The 13,692-nt window shown below is 39.0% G+C and overlaps 1 protein-coding gene across 4 annotated transcripts in view; it reads left to right on the forward strand.

The window, feature by feature from the left end:
* The window catches only part of Esrrg (estrogen related receptor gamma), a 589,781-nt gene that overhangs the window by 172,102 nt on the left and 403,987 nt on the right, over positions 1-13,692 (forward strand). The window lies entirely within an intron of this gene.

Consider the following 13,692-nt stretch of genomic DNA (forward strand, 5'->3'; position numbering starts at 1 on the left):
TTGTTTTTGGTGATTGACTAAATTGACTGGTAAGCAGTGACTGATTTCTTGTTTTTTGGTTATGTGTAAGCAGTAAAATATTATTTTTCTTCATATCTTATCCTGTGCTTAAGAAGCCCTGTCTTCTGATTCTAGCCTATGTGAACTTGCTGAACGTTCTTTATGTCATTAGTTACCAATTCAGTACTTTTTTTTTTTCTTTTTTCTAAGAAAAGCTGAGTTTACTGCATTTTTTTTTTTGGTGGTGGTGGGGAGTTGTTGGGGATTTAACCCAGGAGCGTTTAATCACTGAGTCACATTCCCAGTCCTTTTTTTTTTTTAAGTTTGAGACAGGGCCTCTCTAAGTTGCTAAGGGCCTCACTAAGTTGCTGAGGCTGGCTTTGAGCTTGTGATCCTCCTGCCTCACCTCCAGAGTTGCTGGGATTACAGGTATGCACCACCGCTCCTGGCTGCATTCCATTTTTGAAGGAACATCGTATAATACCTATTTTCTCAGGTTCCCATCAACAATTCAGTCCTATGAATGACCCATATCCTCCACATGGATCTAGGAACTCTGTGCTAACAACTGTCACAGGAGGATAACAGTATGTTGCGGTTCTTGGAGAATTTCTCTGCTTCCCTAAGACCCTCGAGTGGGTGTGTAAGTCAGCAAGGGTGGACAATCACTGCCTCCTCTAAGGCAGGATTAGTGATTGATTGGTTGCACTGAGTGCCTGTTGCGGTATCCAGCAGAGCGGCATATAGGGATCCATTTGTACTTATTCCCAATGGTATTTCTCCATGGTGTTTGCTACCAAATTCTCTGGAATAAGTCAGATTTCTGAACAGCATTCAGCAGATTCCTGCTTAAGTGTTGAAAAGAGTGTTGGAAGTGGTATTACCTTTTTCATGGCACCCAAGTTGCTTAATTCACAAATTGAGAATAACTTAGGCAGTGGGAGAATATGTTTCCATGTTTGCAGTGGATTGGAATGAATGTGGTGTTCATTCTGTTTAAGCTCAGACTATCCTAAAATGGAATTCTGGCCCCATATCATTCAGTTACATGATTCTGGGATATCATCTGTTGTTTTGTGTAGGCATCAGTTTTGGTTTTAAATATTGGTGGTACTTAAATCTACTTGTTATAAACTACAGGTGTGCCCTGCTTTTAAAAAACATGGATGTGCTTCAAATTCACGGTTGTTGTGCTATTGCATGAAAGGGCAGTTATTTGCACACTAAAAATGTCTTGGTTTTATAAAATAATTTATCACCAGATTCCTCTAAATAACCAACTGTCTCAGAGCATTTAAAATATGATTTGATTTGAAAAATCAATGACTACTTGCCCAACTTTCCAAGAACACATCACCTCTAAAATGTGGGGCAGGTGAAGGGGGGCAATCAAGCAACAAGAAGTGAGGATCTTTAGTAAGCTAACTAGGAATTAATTTTTTAATTTAGAAAAACATTTACTTTTCTAGAATTTCCAGGGGGAAACACCTTTACCTTTATCACCTCCAGAATGCATAAGGAAAAGAAAAAGGGGCAGGCCAGTCTGAATTTGGAAAAGAGAAATCTATCACTCTGGTGGGTCGCATTCTGCATTATGCATGTGTGTACAAGCGAGGTTTGCTTTGATCCTGACTATTAAAAGTTTATTTTTAAACTCAGACTGGGCAGGAATCCAGCGATGCTCTTTCCCCTGCAACACATCCTGGGTTTCAGGTCCCCAGCCTGGCAGAATGCGACTAAGCAGCAGGAAGTAGTTGGAAAGTGTGGAGACTTGATGGGTGCTGAGGGTTTGTTCCCCCTTCCTCCCCTCCATTTTTGAAATTCAAATTGAATGCAATTTTCAGCTCATTTGAGCCAGAATATACTGTTGCTGAGCTTCAGTGGCTCTTAAATTCAAACTCACAGGAGAAAACAGATATCATCTGTCACAGAGGGTGGGAGAGAGAAGACTCCAGCATTTATTCAGGGCAGGCAGAGCTCCAGTAACTAATTCAAAGCTTTCTGACTAATCGGTTAATCATTCACCAGCAAACTGATCAACTAATCAATGAATCCTTTAAGACAACCATCCTATGAAGTCTTTGAGTAGTTTCCCCGTTGCTTTTTTAAAAAAAATTTGTTCACATCTATTTTTATATTGTTGATATTTTTATACCTATTTTGCAAACTGAGATGGAAGATCTAGGCGGTCTTTATTCTGCACTTCCTATTTTTATTGTTTCCTTCTTTAATGTCTTTGTCAATGCTATTTACTTATGACTGAGAATTAGCAGAAGGCTTAATGCTGGCTAAATAGTGCCAAATTTTGCAATTTTTTTTTTTTTTTTTTATTAACAGACTCTCTGAAAATATGCTTATTTCTCTAGGCAAATTAAAAAGGGAAGACCCACTCATATGGTTCTGGAGTTTGCAAGTGTGGCTAATCTGCAGGGTGGATGTTTCAGAGACCTTGAGAATGCCTCTCGATAAATTTCTGCCCCTGGGTATCTGTCCAGGGAATGCAAATGAATTTGAACAATGATAGTCGAAAATTTCTCCTCTGATTTCAGGAAGGATGTGATGTGGCAATTTTGATCTTGAAATGTAGGTTATAGGCTTATGCATGACTGTTTTAGTGTAAGTCAAAATTTCCATAGGAATATGAAGGCTATTAGCTTTCTCTTACTATTTTACCTTTTACCCCCTTTTCTCCTCAGGATCCATTTGAGACAATTAATTATGTTATTTAAAAGTGAATAGGAGTAAAAAATTGATCTCTAAATACTGTTATTTCTAATCAAGTCAGTTTATAGTAATGCCACCTGCGGTAAGTATGTGATTGACTATATATATTTATGCACATACGCTTGTGTGGTGTTTACATGTCTTCAGGGTCTCTAAGAATGTGACAGCAGGAACCTCCAAATGTTCCCTTTCACATTAATAAAGTCATCAACCCCTTTATCCTCTTAATGGTAATGTGCTTATGCATTAAAGTCCTGGTAGAAGACATTGACTTCATTTCCTTTATAAGGAATGATACCTTGACATATTAACCTATTTTTCTCTATTATGCCTCCATAAAGCTATTGACCTATACTATAAGAAGTCAGAAACTACTGTGAAACTAAAGGCTGTGAAATTGTGATTTATAGTCAGAAATACATATTTGGTCTCTGCCCCCAGTTTCTGATGCTCTCTTGGAACTCCTAATCCTTAGGGATTTCCTGTGTGACTGACATGAGTTTCTTTTGTTCTAATGACACCACTCTTATTGGTCTCCTGGATGGAAGTGGGTCACCAAAAAGACCAAGCCAAGATCAGAAGCACTGAACTTTCAACCTCACCTCCCATTCTCCAAGAGCAGAGGGGAGCTGGAGAGTGTGTTAATAGCCTGTTGTGCCTGCTTGAAAAAACTTTCATGAAAATCCCTTTACAACAGAGCTGAGAACTTCCAGGTTGCTGAGCACATGGAGGTCCTGGGCAGGTGGTGCATTACAGAGAGTGGGAAGCTCTAGGCCCCTTCCCACAAACCTCTTCCTATGTACCTCCTCATCTGTGCATGTGTCTCCTTTGTAGTAGCCTTTATTAACATAATGAACTGGTAAAAGCAAGTCATTCCCTGAGTTCTGTGAGCCTCTCCAACAGATTAATCAAATAAGAGAAGGGGGGTCATGGAAATCTCTAAATTGTAGCCAAGTCAGACTGAAATTGCAGGTAGCCAACAACTCTTGACTGGTATTTGAAGTGGGGGTCATCTTTTGGGGCTGAACCCTCAACCTGGATGATACGGTACTCTTTCCAGGTAGACGGTGCCAGCCTCAAGTCAAACTGTGGGTCAGCCAGTTGGTGACTGCTGAAGAATTATGTGTATGTAATATCCAAGACATCCGAATACCGAAGTGTTTTGTGTTGAGTCAAAAAAGTAGGAAAAATAATTTGACTTTTCCTATGTTAATCTATCTACCTTGACAAGGGATCTACATTTTTAGCTAATTACTGAAGTAATTAAAGAAGATTTAATTTTTCTATTTAAATATCATCTCTTCCAGTTTTGAGTAGTAATACTGGGGATTAAACTCAGGGGTGCTTAGCCACTGAGCAGCTTCCCAGCCCTTTTTTTGTATTTTATTTAGAGACACGATCTCACTGAGTTGCTTAGGGCCTCGCAAAGTTGCTGAGGCTGACTTTGAACTTGCCATCCTCCTGCCTCAGCCTCCAGAGCTGCTAGGATTACAGACGTGTGCCACAGAGCCTAGCTCAAGTAGTTACTGAGTACTTACTATGGCAGACATTCACTGAGCTAAGATTTTTCAGTAGTTGTTTTCAACATTAGTGACATAGACAGTGGAGGTGAAATGTCAAAACTGTCTCAAACGTACACTCTGTTCCTGCCTCTTTACTACGGTTGATAATTAGTGGTATAAAACAGATATTGGAAGAAAGGTTAGTATGCAAAATAGTTAGGGGTTAAGATAATAAAATGTGCACACTCAAATGTTAAAAATGCTAACAGAATTGTGCAAAGGAAGGACCAATGAGGTGCTGTTATCATGCAAGAAGGAACTGAGAGGTAGGTAGGTCAGGGATCAATGGAGGGAAGGAGAGACCGTTCCAGGAGGGAGGCACAGCAGGATCAAGAGAAAGTTCCATGGAGAAAACTGAGTGAAGAACAGCCTAGGGAGTGAGCTCACTAGTACACTGGAGCCTATTCCTCCCAAGAAAGGCAGTTATTTCATTTCTAGGAATTATGTGAGCCAGTATTTATTTAATATTAAATATTAAATGATATAAATTTACAAAAACAATTATGTTAAAACCAAAAGTAATAAATACTCAAAAGTTATCACTCTCTAATTATATTAATACATTTTGCTGGTACCTGTGCTCTGGAGGCCTCTCTCTTGCACCCGCATGGTGGGAACACTGTATCCTGGGACACGCATCTCTTTACCAGTTCCAGGTACCATTGTCAGATTGGGAGTGGAAATCAGCCATCTGGGGAGTATTTAAACCATGGAAATCGGCATGTGTCAAAAATTGGGACTTTATTCATTTGAATGCCAATTGTTCAACACACAAGCATGGGGGTGGGAGTGGAGATAGAGCTAAGGAACTGGAAAATATAAATAGAAAAATATCAGAAGATAGCATTACCTTGGGAAATGGTTCTATCAGTATAGAGCAGGATATCAAGTTACGCAAATGGGTTACAGTTGATTTAGAAATAATTGGGAGACAACTTTCTCTAAGTACTTTTACATTGTAATATACCATTATATTCTGAAAATGCATCCTTAGGTGGTCTCATTGTTGTGAGTATATCATAACACATACTTACATAAACTGGGATGCTATATGTCAATCACTTGACATGGCCTGTTGATGCATTTAAGAGACATGGTAAACATGAGATATAGGAGTTGGCTGGTAGGGAACACATCATTCTGTTTTATAATAATTTTCTTAAAAAAATGAGTACTCTCTAAAATAACAATATATAATATAGTCAATACTACAGTCCTAGATTTTTATTATCAAGTATTATATACAGTACATAATTATATTGCTGTGCTTTTAACATCTGGCAGTGCAGTGGGTGTGTTTACAGAAATATCACCATAAACTCGTGAGAAAATGCACATGTAGCAGCATCATTAGAATTTTCAGTACCATTATAATCTTCTGGACACTGTGGTATATGCTGCCTATTGTTGAATGAAACAGTGTTATGTGGTACATGATTATATGGTTATTATAGACAATTTGTAAAGTAGAATAATAGCTAGCACTGCTATAATATTTTCCAAGTGCCCCATACTTTTTAAGTATTTATAATCATTTAATATTGGAAGAAAGACCTATAAAGTAGTTGCTATTATCCCATGCTAAAGACAGTAAAATTGAGGTTCAAAGCTGTTCAGAGCTTCGGCCAAGTGGAGAACTATGATCTAAATGCAGGAAGGACCCACCTTGGAGTTCACACTGTTATCCTACCACTCAATAAAGAAATTGACAATGAGCAATAATCCAACCACCCAGAGATTCTGTGAGACACTGGACTAATACTGGTACCATCTGTGTGGGAGTGGGAGTGGGGGGCTCAACTGTAACAGAATTTGAGGCGATGGGAGATCTAAGTGATGAAGCTCTCGTGGCACTTCCTCAACCTTCTTCTAGTAGTGTACCAGGATAGAGAAACAATCGTCTGTGGGACAGGAGACAAGGCTAAACTTCTCAGGGATTAAGCAGAGAGAGAAGAGCTTTAAGGAAAAGTCATTTGAGGAAGAAAAAGAAAGTAACTTGGTGAGTGAAAGAAAGAACAAGTGGAAAGGGAAGAGAAAAATTAAGAGGGGGTAAAGAACAACATCACGAAGATAAGAAAGGAGAGTTTTGGGAAGAGGTTGCTAGTGAGCAATGCTGAGGGCTTCAGGGAAATTTTATGAGGATGACCATATCATTTATTGTCCAAGCTAACTTTGTAGTGAAAGGGGGCGCTATTGATCATTAGGCTGGGAAACAGACATAGCCCAAAAAATAATCTGTGGTCATACTCAGTTGTCAGATGTTGAAGCAGGCAGATGCTGAGTTAATGTTGGTCTTCAAAGAACTTCTCTTTAACTAACATTTCCTGAGCTACTGTCGTGAAGAAGGCTAAATGTACTGAGGAGAAATGTACACATGGCAAGACTTAAAAAAATAATAATAATAATTGAGGGGGGAAGATAGCAGAGGGACTTGGTATAGAACACACTCATTTTTTGCCATCTTGTCTACACCTGGAAAGAGTCACTATTCATAATTTGTTGCTATATATTTTTTGATAAATTCCAGATTATCTGTATATAACTAGCTAGTTTTGTTCTCAACTGAAAAAAATGTAGCCATATTATTTGTAGGCATGTAGCCATACCATAAAAAGATCTACAGTATACATATTATATATATATTTTTTTTTCAATTGAGGACCTACTTAGTTTTCCCTTTAAATGGGTATATAACATTTAAATTCCCTTATTGACATATATTTAGCTACTTTATTTACTTAGTTTTGGCAGTTTCCAGTAATGCTAGGTAAATATTTTTATTCTTGTGGTCTTATTTCTGAAAGATAGATGTCTAAAGTAGTACTAGCTAAGCTGAAGTGCTTGTACATTTTCTATTTTATAAGGAACTGCCAGTGGATCTAATGCAATTGTACAAATTTTCAATTCCACCAACAAATCCTAGTTAGCCATGATTCTCTTAGACTGTATTTATTTATTTGGGTCAGTCATTGGGAAATGGTATCTTACAGCTATTTCAGTTCACATTTAAAAATCATTAATGAAACTGAGCTTTTATACTTTTTATTGGTATATCTTTTATACTTTTTATTGGTAATTTGAGACTTTTTGAGTGAACTTACACATTACACATTAATATTGCCTTGCCAAGTTTTTTTTCTATTGAAATATTTGTCGTTTTCATTTTCCTTAGTTGTTGAAAATACTTCTTTTTTTTTTTTTTTTTCCACAGTACTGGGGATTGAACTGAGGGCACTTTACCAACGAGCTGCAGTCCCAGTAATTTTTATTTTTTATTTTGGGACAGTGTCCCACTAAGTTGCTGAAGGTCTCACTGAATTGCTGCAGCTGGCCTAGCACTAGTGATCCTCCTGCCTCAGCCTCCAGAGTTGGAGGCAGTACAGGCGGTACAGATGTATATATACCACTGTACCCAGCAAAACTCTTACATACCAAGGAAAGTTAACCCCTCTTTTAAAAGGGGTTACAAAAATGTCTTCTTTTTAAGTTTTTCCCTTTTAATTTTTCTTCATATTACTTTTAGTCATAGAGAGGTGGTCAAATATGTTTGTTTATTGTTTGGCATTTCATTTTCCTGCATTGATTAGATTGACTTCTCCTGGAAAGTAAGAAAAATAATATTTACTATTCTAAATTTTTTCATGTATTTTTCAACATGATCCTTGGTTCCATAGCTTATAGGCTGGTGGGGAAGATGACTGTGGAGTGCAGGAGTTTCTGCTTTGTAGGGTCAGTGTCTGCCTGAGGGACTCTCCAGTGCCATGAGAAGCCAGTTGAGGGTGCTGGGACTAGCTGGGGTAGTGGAGAGGGACGGAGGTCAGCTGGGCCTCCTGGGGGCTGATCTTTGAGTTGAACCTTTCAGGCTAAGGCATCAGGGGTAGGGAGGACTTCCATTTGTAGAAGCGACAAGTCAAGGAGACTGAAAACCGGAGTCGATAAGTTTTCCAGAGCAGGGAAGAAGAGTTTTCTCTAGATGGGTAAAAAAAGTGAGTCTGAGGTCAGGTACCTTGGTGCATGCCTGTAATCCCAGTGTTTTGGGAGGCTGAGGCAGGAGGATCAAGAGTTCAAAGGCAGCCTCAGCAAAAAGTGAGACACTAAGCAACTCAGACCCCGTCTTTAAATAAAATACAAAATAGGACTGGGGATGTGGCTCAATGGTAGAGTACCCCTGATTTTAATCCCTGGTACACCCTACCCCACCGTCAAAAAGAAAAAAAAAAAAAAAAAAAAAAGAGTAGGTAACTCTGGGGATGTGTCTCAGCTGCTTGTCCAGCAGACTCAAGGCAGTAGGTTCAATCCCAAGCACCACCAGTAACTAAGATAGGTCAAGAGGGGAGACATATTTTCTTGAATTATTTTTTTTTTCTGAGTTTTCAACAAAAAACAATTATTATTACTTCTGTAACCAATGAAGGAATTTTAAACTGAAGGAAAATGAAACTCTGAGATTGGGATTTACAAAACCAAATAAGTCAACAAGGATAAGAAACAACTTCTTCTAAAATTGTTAGGGATGGGTCAAAGGGAACAAGGATCCTTATTTGAGGAAGAAAGTTCACGTTATCTTTAATATCCATATCCATGTCTCCTAGAACAAAGTGGCTCAGACAATTCAAAAAAGTAACAATAAGGGCATGGGAATGCTGGTTATCCTGATTTGATTGGCATACATAAATAGAAATATCATACTCTACCCATAAATATGCAGAATTATTATGTACTAATAATTTTTTAAATGAATAAGGAGATAGAAATGCTAATTGCCATGATTTGATCATTATACCTTGGATTCATGTATTGAATTATTATACTATCCCCCATAAACAGGTAAAATTAAAATTATAATAATAATTTTAAAATCCACATGCCTTCCTCTAGTTGCTTTGGGACCAGACCTGACCTAGAAAATGTGTATGTGGAGGAGAGCAGAAGAGGCAGAGATGAGGTTTTTAAGTTGCAATCTGGAACTTGAATGGGAATTAGGCAAAAACCAAGCAGTATGCAATATACATTCCAGAGAGAAAGAATAGTACATTTGAAAGATGATACAGGTACCTTCTATCTGAGACCTTCAGCTTCTCAGCTTTCAAACCTCACTACAGGCCCCACCAGAATAACATCCCTTACCATGTTAGCTTTCCCCAGAAAAATCACATAGGTTCCCTTTATCTGTCTTGTTTGGCAGTAAAACTCTCCACAGCATTGTCCCATCAGATCTTTCTTATTTCTGCTCTTTACTTTAACAAACAATCACTGTGAGACTATGTGCATCCCAACCACTGTCTTTCCAGCTGCAGTTCTTCTGTCTAAATCCTCTTCTGTGACCTTTGTCAGACTAGCTGGAACCCACTTATCCTTCAAAACTTGGCCTAAAAGTCTCCTTTCTACAGTCTTCCTGACCTTTTTAGCTAGAAGAAACTTGATGTTGAAATATATACTGGTGCCATGTAAGAGTCATCCTAAAACAGCAAAGTATCATGGTGAAATAGTCCTACCTGTTGTTAACTAGTTTGACATTTCTAGAAGCACAAGAACCATGTCGGACGATTCTTTAGAGTTCTCATCTTTAACAAACCATTGTTCCTAACAAAGACTGGAAGACCAAACCCATCTCAAGAAGTAGACCCAGGGACAGCAAAAGTGAGGACAAAGAGGATGCGCATAGAATAAGTAGCCAGAAAATAAAGTTATTCTCTGAAATCAGAGGATGGAGCTTGAGGAGAGATTAATTCTAAATAAACCTCTGAAGGAAGTGAGTCCAGGTATGCTCAGGGAATGAATAAGTAGATCACCAGGTATTCTTGTGGAGGATGATGTTGAAATTAGAATGAGTAGGAAGTTGCATTTTCCTTCACAATTGGAAACTCAAGACCAATACGCGGATGGAAGAAATTTAAGAATATCTGAAGGAGAGGGAGGAGATTAGATGAGAGATTAACAATGCAGGAGAATGAGCGTGAAAAGGGAGAAGTGAGTCAGAGAAAGGTTCTTGAGAGGGGACGTGAGTCAGAAAGGAACATTACGTAATCAAGTTGGCAGGATGTATCTGAAGTGGGAATGGAGGTGAGGGTTGCCGACCCTGGACTCCGAGATGAAAATGTCCAGTGAAGCCATGTGTCACCTCATAATGTGCATGAGTTAAGAGTGGATGGTGTAGATGGGTTTTTGTGTGTGTTGGAGGTATCCCAGGAGAGTGGGAATGAGGTACAATTTCTGTGAGGACTCAGGGAGTATGATGGCCTTATTGACAAGGCCGTTGTGCTTGGGAAGGAATGGCATATCAGTGTCTTTTTTTTTTTTTTTTTTTTCATTATGTAGAGAATACTTTATTAGTTTCTGTAATAATCAAACCCAAGTAGATTAAGAGCTTACATATTTAATACAGTGTTACCCCTGTACAAATGGGAAAAAAATTTAAGTGTAACGTTTCTAGACCAATATGCCTGCTAATTTCAGTACAATACCAACTCAACATGGTAAACTGGGATACTTTTTCCAAAGTTGACAGCACGGCTCAAGTTTCCAAAAATTCAAATTGTAACTATATGTGTGTGTATATATGTTTATATTTATATAAAAAGACCAATAATAGCAGTATGCTGTGCATCAATAATAGCAACAATCCTTCCAGGTTCTGCAGCCATCTGAACAAAATTAAGAAACATCTAGCATACTCCATTAAGAAGTGGAGGCAGGGGACAGGTGAAAAAACAAAACAAAACAAAACCTGAGAAAATAGCAAAGTTCTGTTACTGTTGTGATACCTGGCACCATTTTTTAAAATTAGCTTTTCAATCATCATCTGAAAAGAAAATATTCTAGAGTAACATCAGTAAAAACAGCTCTGATAAAGCACAGTCACTACTAAGTATCATAAAGCAGGGCAGACCAGCATCTTAACTGACTCACATAGTAGGGAGGAAAGGACCTGGAAGACCAAGTCTAGTATTCTCTTTGGGATTTTAGGGAAAAAATCTAAAAGATTGAATGTCATCTCCTAGACCCTTATTATTTACTCCCTGCCTGTCTTTTAGGTTGACTACATGCCTAGCCAAACTACCCACGATATCCTAAGTTTTACCTTCTCTTTCTTCTCCCCTTTTTGTCTAGAATGTACATTACATACTGCTTGGTTATTGCCTATTAAAGTTCTAGATCTCAACTTCAAAGCCTTTTCTCTGGGCACTGTCTGCTCCACACTCCTCCTCATACCCAAAGTCTAGGTCAGGTCTTCCTTGCTTGTTTCCAGGCAGCATTTTCTGCTTCTCAACTTTTCTGAGACATAGTATTACTTCTTGACAGTCCCTTTTCTCTTCTCGAGAATTCTGTTGCTACCAAATCTTCTAGGACAGTGTCAGACACAGAGCAGTTGCCTAATACATATATCTGGAAAGAAAAAAAAGGAGGAGGGGAGAGGAGAGGAAGAGAGGGAACTTGACTTTAAGTGACAACTTTCCCCACTGCTTGTTGATAGAGCCTGACATGTATCCTCTGAAATAGTCAGGCTTGATCTGCATGTGACTTGAACATTCCATGCAGATTTGGGGGACCAATTTTTTTCCCCTAGTATTTTTCTTTTTTGATCATGGTAAGAAACCTTACCACTTTAACCATTCTTAAGTGTACTGCTCAGCGGCATGAAGCACATCCACATTGTTATGTAGACATCGCCACTGTCCATCTGTAGACTCTATCATCTCAAACTGAAAATCTGCCTATTACATAATAACTCCATTTCCCCATTCCTCTCCCCTCCACCCTGGCATCCTCCTTTCCACTCTCTGTCTCTGTGAGTTGGACTAACTCATAGATGTGGAATCAGCCAGTATTTTACTTTTGTGTCTAGTTTATTTTCCTGATCATAATGTCTTCATGGTTCACTCATTTGCACCAGGTATCAGAATCTACCTTTTTAAGGCAGAATAGTCCATTTTATGTAACTAACAAAATTTGGTTTTCCATTCATTTATCAGTGATGGACATTTAAGGGTATTTCTATAGGAAGCCATTGATTTACATACTTAAATATATAATTCCCCATGTCATTGGTAACCTGGGGCATGACCAGTAGCCAGTGGATTCCAGCAGGGAAAGAAAGAGTATACTAATAAATCAGCTCCATGCTTTGCAAAGTCATCAGTAATGTCTAGGAACATGAGGACTTGGGAGGAGGAGGAAATGCTCCATTCAGGTCACAAAAGGGTTGACATGAAGAGGGTAATGAAGACAGGTGCCATGCATTTCACATGAGAGTAAATATTGAGAATTGGGATTGAGAGACAATCCACTTCCCCACTTCCCTCCATGTTGAAGTGGAGGAGAGAGATGAATGAGAAGAGGTAGAAAAAAGTGAGACATTACCCAAGAAACGACACTGGGGAAAAGAAAAAAACTGAAGAAAGGTGAGTTTGACCATAATCTAATAGGTATTCCACAGGACACAGGGAAAGACATAGTGGCAAAGCCAATCCATCTTAATTCTCAGCCATTCTACAGAATTCAGGTAGGAAGCAACTTGGCACTACAAGACCCATGAAAATCCACCTATAGTTCATGACAGTGTGAGGGAAGATATTCCAGAGCCAACACTAGGTACCAGTTCCTTATATTCAAGACTCTTTTTTTTTTTTTTTTTTTTTTTTTTTTTTTTTTCCAACTGGACCAGTTTGGACTCTTTCCTTCTCCTTGACTTCTCAGTAGCTAGAAAAAAATCATTGAACCTCACCCCATGAAAATCCCTCACGTGCCTGAATTCCTTCTCAGTTAAAGATTGGAACTGGATTAAACTCTTTTTTCTCTTAATGACTTCTAAGCTACAGTTTTCTAAGCCTTTAATGCCCTTTGAATTGTCGACTCTAAGTTCTCTTGGGTCAAAGCAGGTAGGAATAGTCAGATTTTGTTGAATCCTGTTAGAAGCTGGTGTTCTCCTGTCACCCCACTGAATAGGGCCATATCCATTGTGGCCTCAGCCTCGCCTTGGAGTGAAATGGTGCCATATTCCTGAAAGAAGCCCACTGGCAGGGCCATTGTGTGCCACCCCTTCGAGCCCCACCTCTCAGCCTAGAGGCAAAACAGGTAACTTCCCAAGCTATTGATGGCCCTGAGATTGTGTTACCTTTATGGAAATATTACTATTTTTTTCTTTCTACTTCAGACATGCAGCACGTTGGCCCATTTCAAGTTGCCTCTGATCTTTAACTGCTCCTCCTCAGCCCCTTGAATCCATCCCTGGGGAGCTTCTCACTGGTCACTTTGCAGAGCTCCCTCAGGCCAAGAAAGCCTCCCTCACTTTGTTTCTACTTAACCCTTGCCCTTCAGGGTGGTGAGGGGCCTTCTCTGGGCTGCCTCCCTTGTAGTCTGTTATTACTTGCAGGTGATTAGCAGGTGGCTTCTAAGCAGAAGGGAA

This window comes from Sciurus carolinensis, chromosome 12 (assembly GCF_902686445.1).
Source record: "Sciurus carolinensis chromosome 12, mSciCar1.2, whole genome shotgun sequence".
Classification (NCBI taxonomy): domain Eukaryota; kingdom Metazoa; phylum Chordata; class Mammalia; order Rodentia; family Sciuridae; genus Sciurus; species Sciurus carolinensis.